Below are 17,690 nucleotides of genomic sequence, written 5' to 3' on the forward strand. Positions count from 1 at the left end.
CAATGGAGGGTTTCCCCCCTAATTCCCATTGACTTCAATCTTGCTGAGGCTCCTTGATACCACACTCGGTCAAATGCTGCCTTGATGTCAAGGGCAGTCATTCTCACTTCACCTCTGGAATTTTGCTCATTTGTCCATGTTTGGACCAAAGCTGCATTGAGGTCTGGAGCCAAGTGGCCCTGGCAGAACTCAAACTGAGCATCAGTAAGCAAGTTATTGCTATGCTATCTGTGCTATAGGTGCCACTTAATAGCACTGTCAATGGCTTCTATCACTCTGATGATTGACAGTAGATTGATGGGGTGTTAATTGGCCAGATTCGATTTGTCCTGATTTTTGTGGACAGGACATACCTGAGCAATTTTCCACATTGTTGGGTAGATGCCAGTGCGGCACCTGTACTGGAAAAGTTTGGCTAGGGGCGCAGCTCCTAGTTTTCAATACTACAGCCAGAATGTTGTCAGGGCCCATAGCCTTTGGTGACTTCAGCCATTTCTTAATGTCACATGGAGTGAATCAAATTGACTGAAGGTTGGCATCTGTGGACCTCAGGGGGAGTCCGTGATGGATCATCCACTTGGCAGTTCTGGCCGAAGATGGTTGCAAATGTTTCAGCCTTGTCTTTTGCACTGATGTGCTGGGCTCCTCCTCCGGTTAATTGTTTAATTGTCCAACACTATTTTTAGGTCTGCCTGGTGCTGCTCCTGGCATGCTTTCCTGCACTCCTCGTTGAACCTGGGTTGATCCCTTGGCTTGATGGTAATGGTAGAGTGAGGGAAATGCCGGACTATGAAGTTACAGATTCTGCTGCTGTTGATGTCCCATAGCACCTCATGGATGCCTGGTTTTGAACTGCTAGAGCCATCTGATTCTATCTAATTTAGCACAGTGGTAGAGACACAATACACAAAGAAGGGTTGCCTCAGTGTAAATATGGGATTTAGTCTCCACAAGAACTGTACAGTAGTCACCCTACCAATAATGTCATGGACAGATGCATTTGTGACAGGTAGACTGGTGAGAGCAAGGTCAAGCAGGATTTTCTCTCTTGTTGGTTCTCTCACCACCTGCCACACCCCCAGTCTGGCAGAAATGTCCTTCAGGACTTGGCCAGCACGGTCTGTAGTGGTGCCACCGAGCCAGTCTTGGTGATGGACATTGAAGTCCCCCACCCAGAGAACATTTTGTGCCCTTACTATCCTCAGTACATCTTCCAAATGGTGTTCAACATGGAGAAGCACAGATTCATCAGCTGAGGGAGTGCAGTAGGTGGTAATCAGCAGGAGGTTTCCTTGTCCATGTTTGACCTGATGCCATGAGACTTCATGAGGTCCGGAGTCAATGTTGAGGACCCCCAGGGCCGCTCCCTCCCCACTTCATACCACCGTGCCACCACCTCTGGTTGGTCTGTCCTGCCAGTGGGACAAGACTTATCTAGAGATGATGATGCAGGAGTCTGGGACATTGGCTGTAAGGTATGATTCAGCGAGTATGACTGTGTCAGGTTGTTGCTTGACTAGTCTGTGGGACAGCTCTCCCAATTTTGGCACAAGTCCCCAGATGATAGTAAGGAAGACTTTGCAGGATTGACTGAGCAGGGTGTGCCTTTGTCATTTTTGGTGCCTAGGTTGATGCCAGTTGGTCTGTTCAGTTTTATTCTTTACTGACCTTTCTATAGTGCTTTGATACAACTGAGTGGCTTGCTGAGCCATTTCAGAGGGCAGTTAAGAATCAACCACATTGTTGTGGGTCTGTAGTCACATGTAGGCCAGACCGGGTAAGGACAGCAGATTTTCTTCCCTAAAAGACATTGGCTGGAGTCATACTTAGTACAAAGGAAGATGATCCTGGTTGTCAGGGGCCAATCATTTCAACCCTAGAATACTGCTGCAGGTGTTTCTCAGGGCAGTTTCCTAGGCCCATCCACCTTCAGCTGTTTCATCTATGACTTTCCCTCCATCATAAAGTCAGAAATAAGTATGTTTGCTGATGATTGCACCATGTTCAGTCCCATTCACCACTCCACAGACAATGAAGCAGCTCATGCCTGCATGCAGCAAGACCTGGACGACATTCAGGATTGGGCTGATAAGTGGGAAGTAAATAAATGCCACGAGTGCCAAGGAATAACCATCTCCAACAAGAGAGAACCTGACCATCTCCCCTTGACACTCAACAGCATTACCACTTCGCTGAATCCCACACCATCAACATCCTGAGGGTCACCATTGACCAGAAACTTTACTGAACCAGCCACATAACTAGTATGGCTACAGGTGGAGGTCAGAGGCTGGGTATTTTGTGATGGGTAATTCACCTCCTGACTCCCCAAAGCCTGTCCACCATCTATAATGCTCAAGTCAAGAGTGTGATGGAATATTTTCCACTTGCCTGGATAAGTGCAGTTCCAACAGCAACTCAAGAAGCTCAACATAACCCAGGACAACGCAACCCATTTGATCGGCACCCCATCCACCACCAGCATATTGTGGCAGCAGTGTGTACCATCTACAAGATGCACTGCTGCAACTTGCCAAGGTTCCTTCGACAGCACCTTCCAAACCCGCAACCTCTGCCAACTAGAAAAGCAAGGGCAGCAAATGCATTGGAACACCACACATGCAAGTTCTCTTCCAAGTCAGACACCATCCTAACTTTGACATATATTGCCATTCCTTCACTGGTGCTGGGTCAAAATCCTGGAACTCCTTTCCTAACAGCACCACCCCTTTCTCAAGGGGAATTAGAGATGGACAATAAATGCGGGATCTTACAGTGACATTCATATCCCAGGAATGAATAGAAAGGAACACAGGGAGGTTCATGATCAACAACCATTAGAAAAATGAGTGTCAACACTCCAGTAACCATCAGAAACAACCACCCTATTAATCTTCCACACTGCAATACAGCGCTATTAAATTATTAGTGTTCAGCACTAATACAGCGCTATATAATATATTGCTAAATTACTCCACTATAATACATCACTGCTTATTATAATCCGGAGAATGGCTCAGAAGGCCCGACTCAACAGTTCCCAAACAGGGCTCTACTCAAAGCTACACCAGGGAGCCCGTTCACACGGGAACCAAAGGAAATGTTTCAAAGGCAATCTCAAAGTCCCCATGAAGGTCTGCTCTATTAACATCAATACATGGGAAGCAGACGCCCAATCATGAGCAAAATGGTGATCCATCATCAAAAATGGTGTCAACAAGAGCAGCCACCGAGAGAGAATGGTGAGGAAGGCGGAAGGAGAGAGGGCAGCTGCTTGAGCCAACAAGCTGCCACCACCTCTGCTGGCCAACAACCGATGTCCTCACTGTGGGAGAGCTTGTAAGGCTAAGACAGGGCTTATAAGCCATCTGCATACCCGTAGCCAACACTGGCATCTCACTTCCACCCAGCCATTCGCAAGGAGGAATCATTCTCTGCACAAAAGGATTGCGATGATGGTGATGATGATGATGGGAAGGAAATCTGCTGTCCTTACTTGATCTGGCCTGCATGTGACTCCAGTCCAATAGCAATGTGGTCGATTCTTAACTGCCCTCTGAAATGGCCGAGCAAGCTACTCAGTTCAAGGGCAATTAAGGATGGGCAACAAATGCTGGCCTTGCCAGCAATGCACACATCCCATGAAAGAACAAAAAGAAAATACAGTACTACAGTATAACACTACTATGTTGGTATATTATATACCATTAGCGTATCACATTGTTACAAAGCATTATTATATCAATATTGTACTTCACTGCAGTACAGTATCACAATATCATTAGTGTACCACATTGTAATATACCGTCACTATATCATTAGCAATTTCATTGTAATACAGCACTACTATATTATTAGTGTATTGCACAGAAATACATTATGCATTGTTATTGAACTGCACTGTAATACAGCATTTCTATGTAGTGTGCTTTCTTTTGCTAATGAATTATTACTAGGTGTGCTGCCAACCTCTTTCAACTACTGCTCAGATCTCACGGTTTACAATAAATGTCAGCTATTCAATCGCAGATTGCCACCCTGATGGCTTGCTGAGCTCGTCATTACTCCATGCCTTGCGGCCAAAGCTCAGGCATGTCCTTGTTAAGAGCTGGGTGGCCTGACACTGCTGACTGGTGCTGTGTATGGCAGGAGGCATTATTAGCTTCTAGCCCAGAGACCTACTCAGCATATGTAACTCGGTCAAATGTGTGCAAAACCCTTTTGTTTTTAAGAAATTGATATCAGGAGGGATTTGTGGAGAGGGGATAAATGCTTGGTTTTCTTTTATAAGATACTGATGAGAGCACAGATTTCTCACCAAAAATCCATTAGAGCAAAGGAAGTTGGTATTCTCTTTCAGAGAGCTGTCTCTGCTGTTCTGAAAGGAATGACTATTCAATCAATAGCCAGTGCAAAGCCTTGAGCTTCAAGAGGGATGGGTTCAGCACAGGAACACCTAATGAGATCTCCTCTTGTTATCTGTATTAGGTATACTACAGCTGTATGGGAGAAAATCACAATGTTAAAACCATCCATTTGCTCTTTCCTTCCCATAACTCAGAAATACATCCTTCTTTTAAATGACACTTTGTTCAATTATGCTGAACATTGGCACCACTGATGAATGTTGACTTTGTCTCTTGAGTTTTTGAGTCACCGTCCTCCTATGCATCTTTCACCAGTGAATTCAAATGTTTATAGGAAGGAAAAATGGCTGGATAAGGATTTTTCTTTTTGCTGAATGTCTCCAGATTTCATCCAGTTAACCCTGCTTCCACACTGCTCTTTGTAGGGAAGGTAAATCACTCACAGAGGCCATCAGTTCCACTCTTTGGTTAACCCATCGTCAATTGCGATACTGTGATATCGGAAGGGAACAACCCCCACCACCCCACCCAACCCCCCGATCCGCCCCCGACAATCTTCCTGTCAGAAACTGCAATCACCAAAACATATCCTCAAGTGAGCCAAATGCAGGGCGATAAAGCAGCAGCCAGATGTCCAGATGGGGCAGGGGCTGGAATGAAGACAGAGGTGGAACATTAGCTGGTTTATGGGGTAGATGGGGAGGATGTTCAATGTAATATTTGCCAGGGCTGCCAAAATGAAACAGTTGCTTATTGGTGAAATGGAAAATCATCATCTTTGAGAGAGATACAAGCAGCCCGGCTGCTTAATGTGGAGGCTCACCTGCAGCAAGTACAGAACTGATTGAAGCAAGATACGTGATTACTGAATGAAGAATGAAGCATTGTTTCATTACTGTTGTGTCCTCTCTAAATGCAGGCACACATGCTGTGTGATGAAGACTGTGCTTTGACAGCTGCACAGTTAGGAAAGCTTCATTAATAATTCTCTACCTGGTTTGTTACTGTAACATTTATATCCATTTCTTTCACAGATTCCCAAACCTACTTCAGTCACATATATTTCTTCCAAGTAAAGAGGTATCAGTGTTGCTGTGTGGCTTCTCTCTCAGCATAATCCCTTACACAATGACAGCAGTGCACACAGGATTTGGCTGCTGGACTAGGCTGGATCTAACAGCTTGTGGTCCCCAGGATAAACATCAGTAATCAATCTGGTTGCCTTTTAAAAATAGTTGCACACTTTAAAAATCAGATTTTAACATTTTCATCTTTGTGTTCAAATCCCTCCATGGCCTCACTCCTCCCCAATTATCCAACCCTACAACCCCTCCAAGATTTCTGTACCTCTTCAATTCTGGTCTCTTGCACATGCCCAATTTCCTCCACTCCACCATTGGTGGAGCTGCCTAGACCCTAAGCTCTGGAATTCCCTCCCTAAACCTCTCTGTCTCTCCACTGCCCTTTCCTCCTTTACTTCGCTCCTTAAAACCTAGTTCTTTGACCAGGCTCCCTCCCTCCAGGCCCTCTGCCTCCACCTCTTCTTCCAGTACGTTGATGACTGTAATGTGCTGCTTCCTCTCTTGCCCTGAAATGCAAAACTTCATTGACTTTGTTTCCAATTTCCACCTTTCCCTCACCTTCACATGGTCCATCTCCAACTTTTCCCTTCCTTTCCCTTCCTTGACTTCTTTGTCTCCATTTCTGGGGATAAGCTATCGACTAATAATCACTATAAGCCCACAGACTCCCACAGCTATCTGGACTACACTTCCTCAGACCCCACTTCCTGCAAGGACTCGATTCCATCCTCCCAGTTTCTCCATCTCCATTGCTTCTGTTCAGACAACGCAACTTTTCATACTAACGCTTCCGATATGTCTTCCTTTTCCCTCAACCGAGGATTCCACCCACTGTGGTTGACAGGGCCCTCAACTGTGTCTGATCTATTTCACACACTTCTGCTCTCACCCCTTCCCCTCCCTCCCAGAACCATGATAGGTTTCCCCTTGTCCTCACCTTCCACCCCATCAACCTCCATATTCAACAGATCATCCTTCACCATTTCTGCCATCTCATCACCAAACACATCTTCCCCACCTCTTTCAGCATTCCAAAGGAACCTTTCCCACCGCAACACCTGGACTCAGTCATCCCTTTCCTACGGCTCCTTTCCATGCAAGCGCAGGAGATGCAACACCTGCCCTTTTACCTCCTCCCTTCTCACCATCTAGGGCCCTAAACACTCTTTCCAATTTTGGGTTTGTACTTATTTCAATTTAGGATATTGAATTTGCTGCAAACAATGTGGTCTCCCCTACTTTGGGGAGACTAAATGCAGACTGGGTGACCGCTTTGCTGAACACCTCCGTTCAGTCCGCAAGCGTGACCCTGAGCTTCCTATCAGTTGTTATTTCAATTCTCCACCTTGCTCTCACTCTGACCTTTCTGTCCTTGGCCTGCTACAGTGTTCTAATGAAGCTCAACACAAGCTTGAGGAGCAGCACCTCATCATTCGACTGGGCACTCTACAGCCTTCCAGACTTAACGTTGAGTTCAACAATTTTAGATGATAAACACTACCCCCATTTTTTCTTAATTAGTGCTTTTTTGCTGGTTTGTTCCCCCCACCCTGCCTCCCCCCCCCCCCCCCCCCCACCACTTGTTTCCTTCTTAATCGCTTTCCTTTTGTATTTGGACAGCTGCTATCCTGTCATTTACACCTCCTCCAGACTCTTTTGTTTCTTCACTTGTCCCATTACTACCAGCTTTGGATTTGCACCATGAAACCGTTTGTCATTTAATCTTTCCTGCCGTCCGCCCTAACACAGAGCTTTCCTTTTACTCTTCTACCCGCCTTCTCCCTTTCACTTGCTCAAAACCTGTTACATTTCTAACTTTTGCTGGTTCTGATGAAAGGTCACAGACTTGAAATGTTAACTCTGTTTTTCTCTCCACAGATGCTGCCTGACCTGCTGAGTATTTCCAGCACTTTCTGTTTTTATTTCTGGTTTCCAGCATCCAGTGTTTTGTTTTTGTGTCTTTGACCAAATTATTGATCATCTGCCCTAATATCTCCTTATGTCGCTTGCTGTCATATTTTGTCTAATTAAGCTTCGATGAAGCGCCTTGGTCTGCTTTACTAGTTTAAAGATGCTACATAAATGCAAGTTGTTGACTAGTGTAAATGAGGATTTGCAAGATATTATTAATATTAGTAAAAGAAAGTACTAGAGAAATTAATGGGGCTTAAAGTAGATGAATCCCCTGGACATGATGATCTACATCCCAGAGTGTTGCAAGGTGGCTGTAGAGATAGTAGATGTATTGGTAGTCATCTTTCAAAATTCTACAGACTCTGGAATGGTTCCTGTAGATTGGAAGGTAGCAAATGTGACCCCACTATTTAAGAAAGGAAGGAGAGAGAAAACAAGGAACTACAGACCTGTCAACGTAACATTAGTTGGAGGGAAAATGCTAGAATCAATAATAATGGATGTGATAACAGGACACTTAGAAAATAAGGGTAAGATTGGGCAGAGTCAACATGGGTTTAAGAAAGGAAAATGTTTAACAAACCTGTTGGAGTGTTTTGATGATGTAACTAACCGAATAGATAAAGAGGAACCGGTGGATGGTTTTTTTTTAGATTAGAGATACAGCACTGGAACAGGCCCTTCGGCCCACCGAGTCTGTGCCGAACATCAACCACCCATTTATACTAATCCTACACTAATCCCATATTCCTACCAAACATCCCCACCTGTCCCTATGGTATATATAGATTTTCAGAAAGCTTTTGATAAGGTCCCACACAAGAGGTTAGTAAATAAAATTAGAGCACATGGAATTGGGGGGAATATACAGGCATGGATTGAGAACTGGTTAATGGACAGAAAACAGAAAGTAGGAATAAATGGGTCATTTTCAGATTGGTAGGCTGTGACTAGTGGGGTACTGCAAGGATCAGTGCTTGGGCCCCAGCTATTCACAACCTATATCAATGATTTGGATGTGGGGAATAAATGTAATATTTCCAAGTTTGCAGATGACACAAAACTAGGTGGAAGTGAGAGTTGTGAGGAGGATGCAAAGATGCTTCAAGGGGATTTGGAGAGGCTAAGCGAGTGGGCAAAAATTTGGCAGATGGAATATAATGTGGAGAAATGTGAGATTATCCACTTTGGTAGGAAAAACAGAAATACAGAGTATTTCTTAAATGGTGAGAGGCTGGGAAGTGTTGAACTTCAAAGGGACTTGGGTGTCCTTGTTCATGAGTCAGTGAAAGCTAACATGCAGGTATAGCAAGCAATTAAGAAGGCAAATGGTACGTTGGCCTTTATTACAAGAGGATTTGAGTAGAGGGGTAAAGATGGCTTACTACAATTATACAGAGCCTTGGTGAGACCCCACCTGGAGGTTTGCAGGTGTGTAGTTTTGGTCTCCTTACCTAAGGAAAGATATACTTGTCATAGAGGGAGTGCAACAAAGGTTCACCAAAATAATTCCTGGGATGGAGGGATTGTCCTATGAGGAAAGATTAAATAGACTGGGCCTTTCTTCTCTGGAGTTTAGAATACAAAATTCTTACAGGGCTTGACAGGGTTGATGCAGGAAGGATGTTTCCCCTGGCTGGGAAGTCTAGAACCAGGGGACACAGTCTCAGAATAAGATGTAGGCCATTTAGGACTGAGATGAGGAGGAATTTCTTCACTTAGAGGGTGGGGAATCTTTGGAATTCTCTGCCCCAGAGGGCTGTGGAGGCTCAGTATTTTAGTATGTTCAAGACTGAGATAGATAGATTTCTACATATTAAAAACATCAAAGGATAGGGGGATAGTGCAGGAAAATGGCGATGAAGTCGAAGACCAACTACGATCTCATTGAATGGCAGAGCAGGCTCGAAGGGCTGAATGGCCTGTTACTGCTCCTATTTTTTATGTTCTTATGTCAGTACTCTCTCCTGTACTGTTGGTTAGGAGCTACGAGCAGAGCTCTGAAGAGGTAGGGGGTGCCGATATTACGAAAGAATAGCAATATAGTGTAAAGTCACTGGCCTTTTCTCTCTGCCGCTACATTATACCTATTTTCTGAAAGCCTATGTTGTCACATACATAACTGGGAGTCATATCCACATTGTGTTCTCACAACAGTCAGCACAGCCAAAAAGCTAACATCACAAGGATACAAATTGTGCAGCACCCACTCCTGGGGGTGGCGGAGTTGCATGAGGGAAAAGGATTGAACCTATGTTCAAATCCAACCTATTAGTCTATTATTGCAGTTGAGTCAAAATTCAGTTTCAGACCATTAGTATAATATACTTCCAACCAAATACCACAGGTTTCTTCAAAGATTTAAAAGATATCACAAGGTGAATTGAAACAGATACAATTCATCCCTTAGAGAACATTCAGGACTATTGAGGTCCTGTTGCTGTGGTGAATTGGAATTCCATATTTTTGCAGTAGTTCAGTATTTCCATGGCACCATCTCTGGTACCTTTCCAGTTTTACAGAAGGTGAATATGCATTCTGAATATATAGAGAACTGGGGCCATTAATCATTCTAGAGTTTAATTCACACTAGATTTACTCTGAAAGAAGCCTTATTTGGATTCAAGGCTTTAAACAGTTAATTGGATGTCAGCATGAAACTATACACTGTTACTGTAGTCACTGGGAAAAGGCTGTCAACTGCTTCATTTTAATTAATTGTTTAATACTTGGGGATTATGTTCAGTAGTTATTGTAAGGGCCGCGTCAGATGTACAGTAATTGCTAGTGGTAGAATTAATTTTGGCTGGCTTTAAAACCATCAATAAAGAAACATACTCTAGGCATTCAGCACATTGGCTTTCAAGTGTTATCAGTCTTAGCTGTGAGACGTCACTGAACAGCTCCACCATCATACAGCATACTATGCTGAGCTGTCAGCAAATGCAGCTCAGCAGATAATATCCCTGGTGTCCAGATTATCCCCTAATTCACAATCTCACAGCTGTATTTGCAGCATCACTGAAACCAGCCACTCTCTCCTGGAATAGCCATGCAATGATTTTTAAATAAGAAGAAAGGATTCAATGTTGTTAATCCTTAAAAGATTAAAGTGGAATTGATGCTCTGGGAGCTCAGATTGTAGCAACTTGCGGTCACAGAGCATGGTTCAGTTGCCTTAGTACTGCAGCTTAGCATCACTGACATGCACAATTTCCCCTTCACAGCTGTATAAATCCAGAGGTGAGGCAAACCTGTCCAGACAGAAGCTATGTGAGAAATCAGTCTCACACCTCTTGGGTTTGATGCTGCGTGTGGTAACTCCAGTCCAACAACAAATTGCATTGAAAAAGCTCCTTTAACATCGTAAAATGTCCCAAGACTTCACAGGAGCATAATCAGACACATTTTGACACTGAGCTCCATAAGGAGATATTAGGACAGATTTAGTCAAAGAGGTAAGTTCTAAGGAGTGTCTTAAAGGAAGAGAGGTAGAGGGGCGGAGAGGTTTAGGGGGGGAATTCTAGAGTTTAGGAGCTAGATAAGTGAAGCCAATGGTGGAGCAATGAAAATTGGGGATGCGCATGATGCCGGAATTGGAGCAGTACAGAGATCTCGGAGAGTTGTAGGTCAGGAGGAGGTCAGAGACAGAGAGGGACGAGACCATGGAGGGATTTGAAAACAGGGATGAGAATTTTAAAATCAAATTTAAGTTTTAAAACTGAAACAAGAAACAACTGCTCAACAGGCCAGTAGGGCCTCTTGGGACTTTTTCAACCCACTCAACCCACGTGGTTAATTTAAATGTTTAGACACTGCTCTCTCTACAAATTTAATATTTAACCATATATATATATATATATACGCAGAGTGCTCTCTCTCTCTCCCCTGGTGAGGAGAATATGTGGTTCCAGCCAGACAATGTATGTAAACATGGTGTCTGGCAGCAATCCACATTGCCACTGCACCCTCAGACCAGTAGTTGCAACATAAATGCAAATAAGACTCATCTTACTTTGCTACAGCCACAGTGGATGGGCATGTAGCTTGAAAAATAAATGTGTACCTCAATAGCCCTGTGGCTGCTCCCTCACTCCACCTGACTGCCAGATTATGGGCTTGCTTTTTCTGAGGGGGCTGTGTGCACTAATATTACATACTAACCAAATTAAAAAAGATGATGTGCCTTTCTATATCTCTGTTTCTCTTGTGATTATTTTTGGAAGTTGAATTGTGGATCATCTTTGCATTTTTCATCTGATGTCTCCGCTCTGACCATCTTGCTTTTATGGCCCAATCTAAATCCCAAAATTTGAGATCTGCTAGTGATAAACGGCCCACCAAAAGTAACGGACATGAATTTTCCTCTGGAAAAGCAGAATCACCATTCTTGAAAGCAGCAAAGTTCTGAAGCAGCACTGCTGCTTTACTTGCATTCCACTGGCAAGATTTTCTATTTCTGCTTGAAGCTCTTTGACCAGAATCCAAAATCATCCCTAGCATTTAAGGGGTCAAATGACTGGAAGCACATATCTCAGATTCCCATCCGTCATGAAAAGTTGCCTGGTCATTTCAATTCCTACTGAATGTGGGTCAAGGCAGAGCAAAGAATGAAAGAAGATAATGGCATCAACATGGAGCTTCAACATGTGATTAAACAAGGGACAAAACATTGGGAGAGTGTTCTAGAGAGACTAACAACAATAACACTTTATTGTTCTAAAAATAACATGGCTTTCCAAGGTTCACCTCAGACAGCAAACAATGGGAACTTATAGAATCATACAAAGATTACAGTGCAGGAGGAGGCCATTCAGTCCATCATGTCTGTGCCGGCTCTGCAAGAGTAACTCACCTAGTACTACCCTGCCGCCCTTTTTCTCGTAGCCCTGCAATTTCTTTCTCTTCAGATAATGATCCAATTCTGTTTTGATGGCCTTGATTGAATCTGCCTCCACAACACTCTCAGGCAGTGCATTCCAGATCCTAACCACTCACTGTGTAAAAAGATTTTTCCTTATGTCGCCGTTGCTTCTTTTACCAATCACTTTAAATCAATGTCCTCTGGTTCTGGATCCTTCTGCCAATGGGAAAAGTTTCTCCACATCTACTCTGTCCAGACTCCTCATGATTTTGAACGCCTCTATCAAATCCCCTTCAAGACATTCTCAAAAAGATTGATGGGTGCCAAGTGCTACTCCATGATATTGGACTACAGTCCAGATGCGAGCCATTCTGAAAAGATGTATTTTACTGTTAGGTTCCTGAACACTTCAGATGGCAAAGTGGCCATTCAAGAGCACTTTATTGGTTTTAAAACAATGGTTGAATCCACAGGGGAAGGACTATCTGATACTATGCTTACTACTGAGAAGGAATGTGAGATGAATCTCTGAGACTGCCAAGGCCAGGATTATGACAATGTGCAAACGTGAAAGTGAAAAACAAGGGTGTACAGACCACAATCCTTAACCAAAACCTGAGTGTTTTTCATTCCATGTGGATGCCACTCACTCAATCTCATGGAGGGGAATGATGCAACACCTTCAACAGTATCCATGTCCCTCTTTGGCAGTCTGTAAGGGATCTATGTTTTGTTCTCTGCCTCAGTTCATCGTTGGAAAATTCTCACAGATCATACCAATGTCACTGTGAAGCCAGAATGTGAAACATTCTTGGAATGTAGGATTGACAGTATTAAAGATGTTTGATAGCAAACAGCTGAAGTTCATGATGCCCTCATTGTATTGGCTGATTTGCAGCAAGCAGACACTGGTATCCGTTATGACGGGTACATCCTGGCATGTCAACTCACCGATTTCAAGTTTCTTGTCTCCATTGTGGTGTGGTATGATATCCTTGTATAAGTCAATGTGATGAGCAAAAGCATGCAAAGCGAGAAACAGGTTGAGATTGTTGAAGCCATAGACTTGATAAACGCCTGCTGTGACTATATTATAAACTACAGGGAAGTCGAGTACGAAGGAGCTCTGACGACGGCTAAGGAATTAGCTGAAAATGTTGATGTGGATCTAGTGTTTAAAGAAGCCCCACACATTTGTCAATTCAGCTACCAATGTGCAGATGAAATAGTTAACAATCCAGAAGTCAGGTTCAAAATCACATTTTTCAATCGGTTTAAAGACACGATGAGAGCGCCCGTGGAAGAACAATATCAGAAAATGATTCAACATGCAAACCTTTGGGGCTTTCGATATAACATGATGCAACTCCCTAACAAGAAAACTGATGAGGCATTGTAAGGACCATCATTGTGCGTTGACATACGGAGAGAGCTCTGCCATCAATGGGGTCGAATTCTGTGAAGAATTTGAATATCTCCAAAGTCTGCTTCCAACTCACTGTAGTGCTCCTCACAAAGTTCTAAAATTTGTTTACGACAACTTCCCAAACATATGAATCGCACTCAGGATTCTGTTAACCTTACCCATATCAGTGGCAAGCAGCAAATGGAGCTTTTCAAAGTTGAAGCTCATAAAAATATATTTGTGATTAACTATGGGAGATGACAGTCTATCTTTGCTGGCAATCTGACTATTAAGAATGATGTGGATCAAAATATAGACCAGTCATAAGCAATAACAAACTTGGAATCTTGGTGCACAAAGTTTCTGTTATTTGTTATTGTTATTTATTAGTTTAGTGCTTAATTTAACATTTAGTTTATTTGTCACTTAGATATAATGTTACTTTTTATAACTTATATTGTTTACTTTGAATAAAATTGAATTTAATTGAATTGAATTATCATTTTCTCTTTGTATTTATTTTAGTAAATTATATGAAAAAAGCTTTGAGATTACAGTTTCATTTCTAAAACTTTTGCTAATACTGCTACATACTTCAACTCAAAGGAAGGGCTCCAAAATACAAGTTTGCCCAAGGCATAATTTTCCCTAAGGCCTGGTCATATGTATCATGACAGTTCTTGAGAAATGCATGCCTTGTGCTACTTTAAAATGTAGCCTTTCAATACGTGACTAGCTGGGGTCTGCAGTACATTTACTGTCAAATAACACAGATTGGGGGAGGGGAGAAAATAGAAGGAAAAGCACACATTCAGACGGAGAAATGTTAAGGCTCTCTAACAGGCCAGGCAGAAACAACCCACTGACAGACAAACACAGGAGGCTCTCTAACTGGCTGGTTGGTGCAGCTGATTTGTTACTTATACACGACAAATAAAATGTTTAGTTTTAAAAATGTGTACCTTGTTTACTGTTGAAAACTGTAGTGATGTTAATCTCCGATGAACTTTAGCGACGAATGGAAACAATGAAGGTTCCCCACTCGAGATGAAGATTATCATTACCTTTGACCCACCCACACATATACGTGTTACCATCACACTGAGAATGTTTTTACTAATTGTGTTTTTGCCCCTCCCTCCAAGCAGTTCATTGGGTTTAGCATTTATCAGCTTTTACACAGTAACTGGATACCTACAGCACTTCTGATATTTATTCAGTGATGATATGTTAACTGTGGCTCAGTTGGTAGCACTCTCACCTCTGAGTCAGAAAGTTGTGGGTTAAAGACCCACTCCTGAACTTGAACACAAAAATCTCAGGTTGGGACAGCTCCCTGACAGGTTCCCATCTCCGAGCGATCTTGCTGCAAGTGGGATCTGACCAAGCTACCTGCCGAGCAGCGCAGGCAGGCAGGCAATTAAGTGGCCACTTGGGGGCAGATTGGGGACGCTGCCAGGATCTTCCTGATGGTGGACGGCTCCCCTGATGAGGCTGCAGCATGGTAGGTGGCTGGAAGCAGCTTCCCAGAGACAAGCTGGGGAGAGGTGGTGGGTCCGGTCAGAGAGGCCTCCTTTTATTCCGCACCCCACCCCGCATCTCCCTGGAGCCGTGATTGCTGCAGCTAGACAGTATCCTGTGCAGGTGTTTCCCCTCCACAACGATGGCCTGGCAGCTGTTGCCACGCTTATTTTTAAGCATTTAAAAGTCTTCAGAGGGCGCCTCCTTCTTGCGGCGCTTTCACAGTTGCGCACCTTGAGCGGCAGCACCCTCCTCTGCTGGTGGGGGTTTCAGTCACCCACTGCCTCGGGCGCTCCCATCGGTCCTCCAACCTGCACAGTCCCGCTGCCCTTAATCGGATGGGGCTCCCGGAGGCGACTTGTTACTTGGCTGCCTCCGGGAAGAATGCACAGGTGGATGGATGTCAGAAACGATCAGGGTCAAGACCTGGAAATAGTCTCAACCTGCGTTTAAAAACTAAGGGCAGATTCCGTCTTGCAGGTCTCATTGAGATTCTTCAATCTGATTGAAGATTCTTCCTGTTTCTTGCCCTGTTCACAGATGCCTTGTAGGAGGTGCCGGGCTAGATCAGACTCTAGGTTAGACCGTCTGTGTTCTAAAGCCCGAGAAAACTTTGTTGGCAGCTGTCAGCGAAGTGAAATGGAAGTGTCATTCCACAAAATCTGGTCCTAAACACCTAGCTAGGAGTTCAGAGTGAATCGCATTCATAGCTGCAGTGTTAGCACATTGAGCACACGTTACACGTATTGTCTTGGCAACATCATTGATCATCATGCTAGAGCCCATATTTTCAATGATTCCTAGGTTGTCTTGCCCAGACTGTAAAAGGGAGGTGATGGGGGGGGCACTTTGCGACAGTTGACCAAGGGAATAGGATTCATGTTAATTGTGGAAATGCTGGGTAAGTCCACTCTACACTTGTGACTGGCAGAAAAGGAATCTACTGCTATTAATATCACTGCAGTTACTTGTAAGGATTTGGTCGCTGACAGTAAAAAAAGACATGCATTTCTATAGCACCTAATTGCATCTCTCACGAAAGTCTCAAAACTGCTTCATTTACAATGAATTTCTCCCTTTACATTGTCCCTAACCTTCATTAGTTTTCCACACGTGCTGCCTGACCTGATCAGCGTTTCCAGCCTTTTGAAACCAATGCAGTCGCAGTTTTAATAGATTTCCAGCATTCACAGTATTTTGTTTTTATTCTTTTAGAATTGCTGATTTTGGTCACACTCTATTAATAATAGCCAATTACAAGTCAAAAATTGGTATCTGAATCTCAAAAACAAGATAATGTTAGTGTGCAAGCAATGCTCGTGATGACTGGATAAATCATTGTGATGCATAAAGGTAAAATCTCCAGAGAGGCAGCACAATTCACTATTGTGATAGTCCTTCAACCAACACAAAACATTTGAATAAATTGTGCCTCAGCACTTCTGAGTACATGCTAGTCTTTTCATTTATTTTTGTTTATGGGACGTGGGTGTTGCTGGCAAGGCCGACATTTATTGCCCATCCCTAATTGCCCTTGAGAAGTTGGCGGTGAGCTGCCCTCTTGAACCACTGCAGTTCATGTGGTGTATGTACACCCACAGTACTGCTAGATCGAAAGTTCCAGGATTTTGACCCAGTGACAGTGAAGAAACTGCATTATATTTGAAAGTCAGTATGGTGTGTGACTTGAAGTGGAACTTGCAGGTGATGGTGTTTCATTGTGTCTGCTACCCTTGTTTTTCTAGGTGGTAGAGCTCACGGTTTTGGAAGGTGCTGTTGATAGAAGCCTTAGCAACTTGGCATTGTGTGCCGTTGGTGGAAGGAGTGAATCATTAAGGTAGTGAATGGGGTGCTAATCAAGCAGGCTGCTTAGTCCTGCATGGTGCCGTTGAGTGCTGTTGGAGCTGCACTTATTCAGGCAAGTGCACAGCCCTGACACTCCTGACTTGTGCCTTGCGATAGATCAGCCATACTGCACTTCTGGCTGAAGATGGTTGCAAATGCTTTAGCCTTATCTTTTGAGGATGGAGATGTTCAAGGAGCCACCTCCTCCTCCTGGTAGTTTAATTGTCCGCTACAATTCCCGACTGGATGTCGCAGGATCGCGGAGCTTTGATCTGATCTGTTGATTGTGAGATTGCTTAGCTCTGTCTATAACATGCTGCTTCCGCTGTTTAGCATGCATGTAGTCCTGTTTTGTAGCTTCACCAGGTTGGCACTTCATTTTCAGAGATGGCTGGTACTGCTCCTGGCATGTTCTTGTACACTCCTCACTGATGGTAATAGTAGAGCAAGGATTTTTTTTTAATACTTGTGGGATATGGACATCATTGGCAAGGCCAGCATTTATGCCCATTCTTAATTGCCCTTGAGAAGGTGGTGGTGAGCTCCCTTTCTGAATCACTGCAGTCAGTGTGATGCAGGTCAGAGGGCAATTAAGAGTCAACCAAATTGCTGTGGGTCTGGAGTCACATGTAGGCCAGACTGGGTAAGGACAGCAGATTTCCTTCCCTAAAAGGCATTTGTGAACCAGTTGG

General features: G+C 43.6%; 1 protein-coding gene across 2 annotated transcripts in view; it reads right to left on the minus strand.

Annotated features, from left to right (window-relative positions):
- Window positions 1-17,690, minus strand: part of smpd3 (sphingomyelin phosphodiesterase 3) — a 365,842-nt gene that overhangs the window by 210,093 nt on the left and 138,059 nt on the right. The window contains exon 1 of one of the 2 annotated variants that reach the window (XM_068049662.1): window positions 14,595-14,881. The exons of the other annotated variant lie outside the window; for it this stretch is intronic. The gene's annotated coding sequence lies outside the window, so the exon portion shown is untranslated. Of the gene's footprint in view, window positions 1-14,594; window positions 14,882-17,690 lie in introns of those variants that run through there. 2 annotated transcript variants of the gene reach the window in all.

The sequence above is a fragment of the Heterodontus francisci genome, chromosome 17 (assembly GCF_036365525.1).
Source record: "Heterodontus francisci isolate sHetFra1 chromosome 17, sHetFra1.hap1, whole genome shotgun sequence".
NCBI classification, from domain to species: Eukaryota; Metazoa; Chordata; class Chondrichthyes; order Heterodontiformes; family Heterodontidae; genus Heterodontus; species Heterodontus francisci.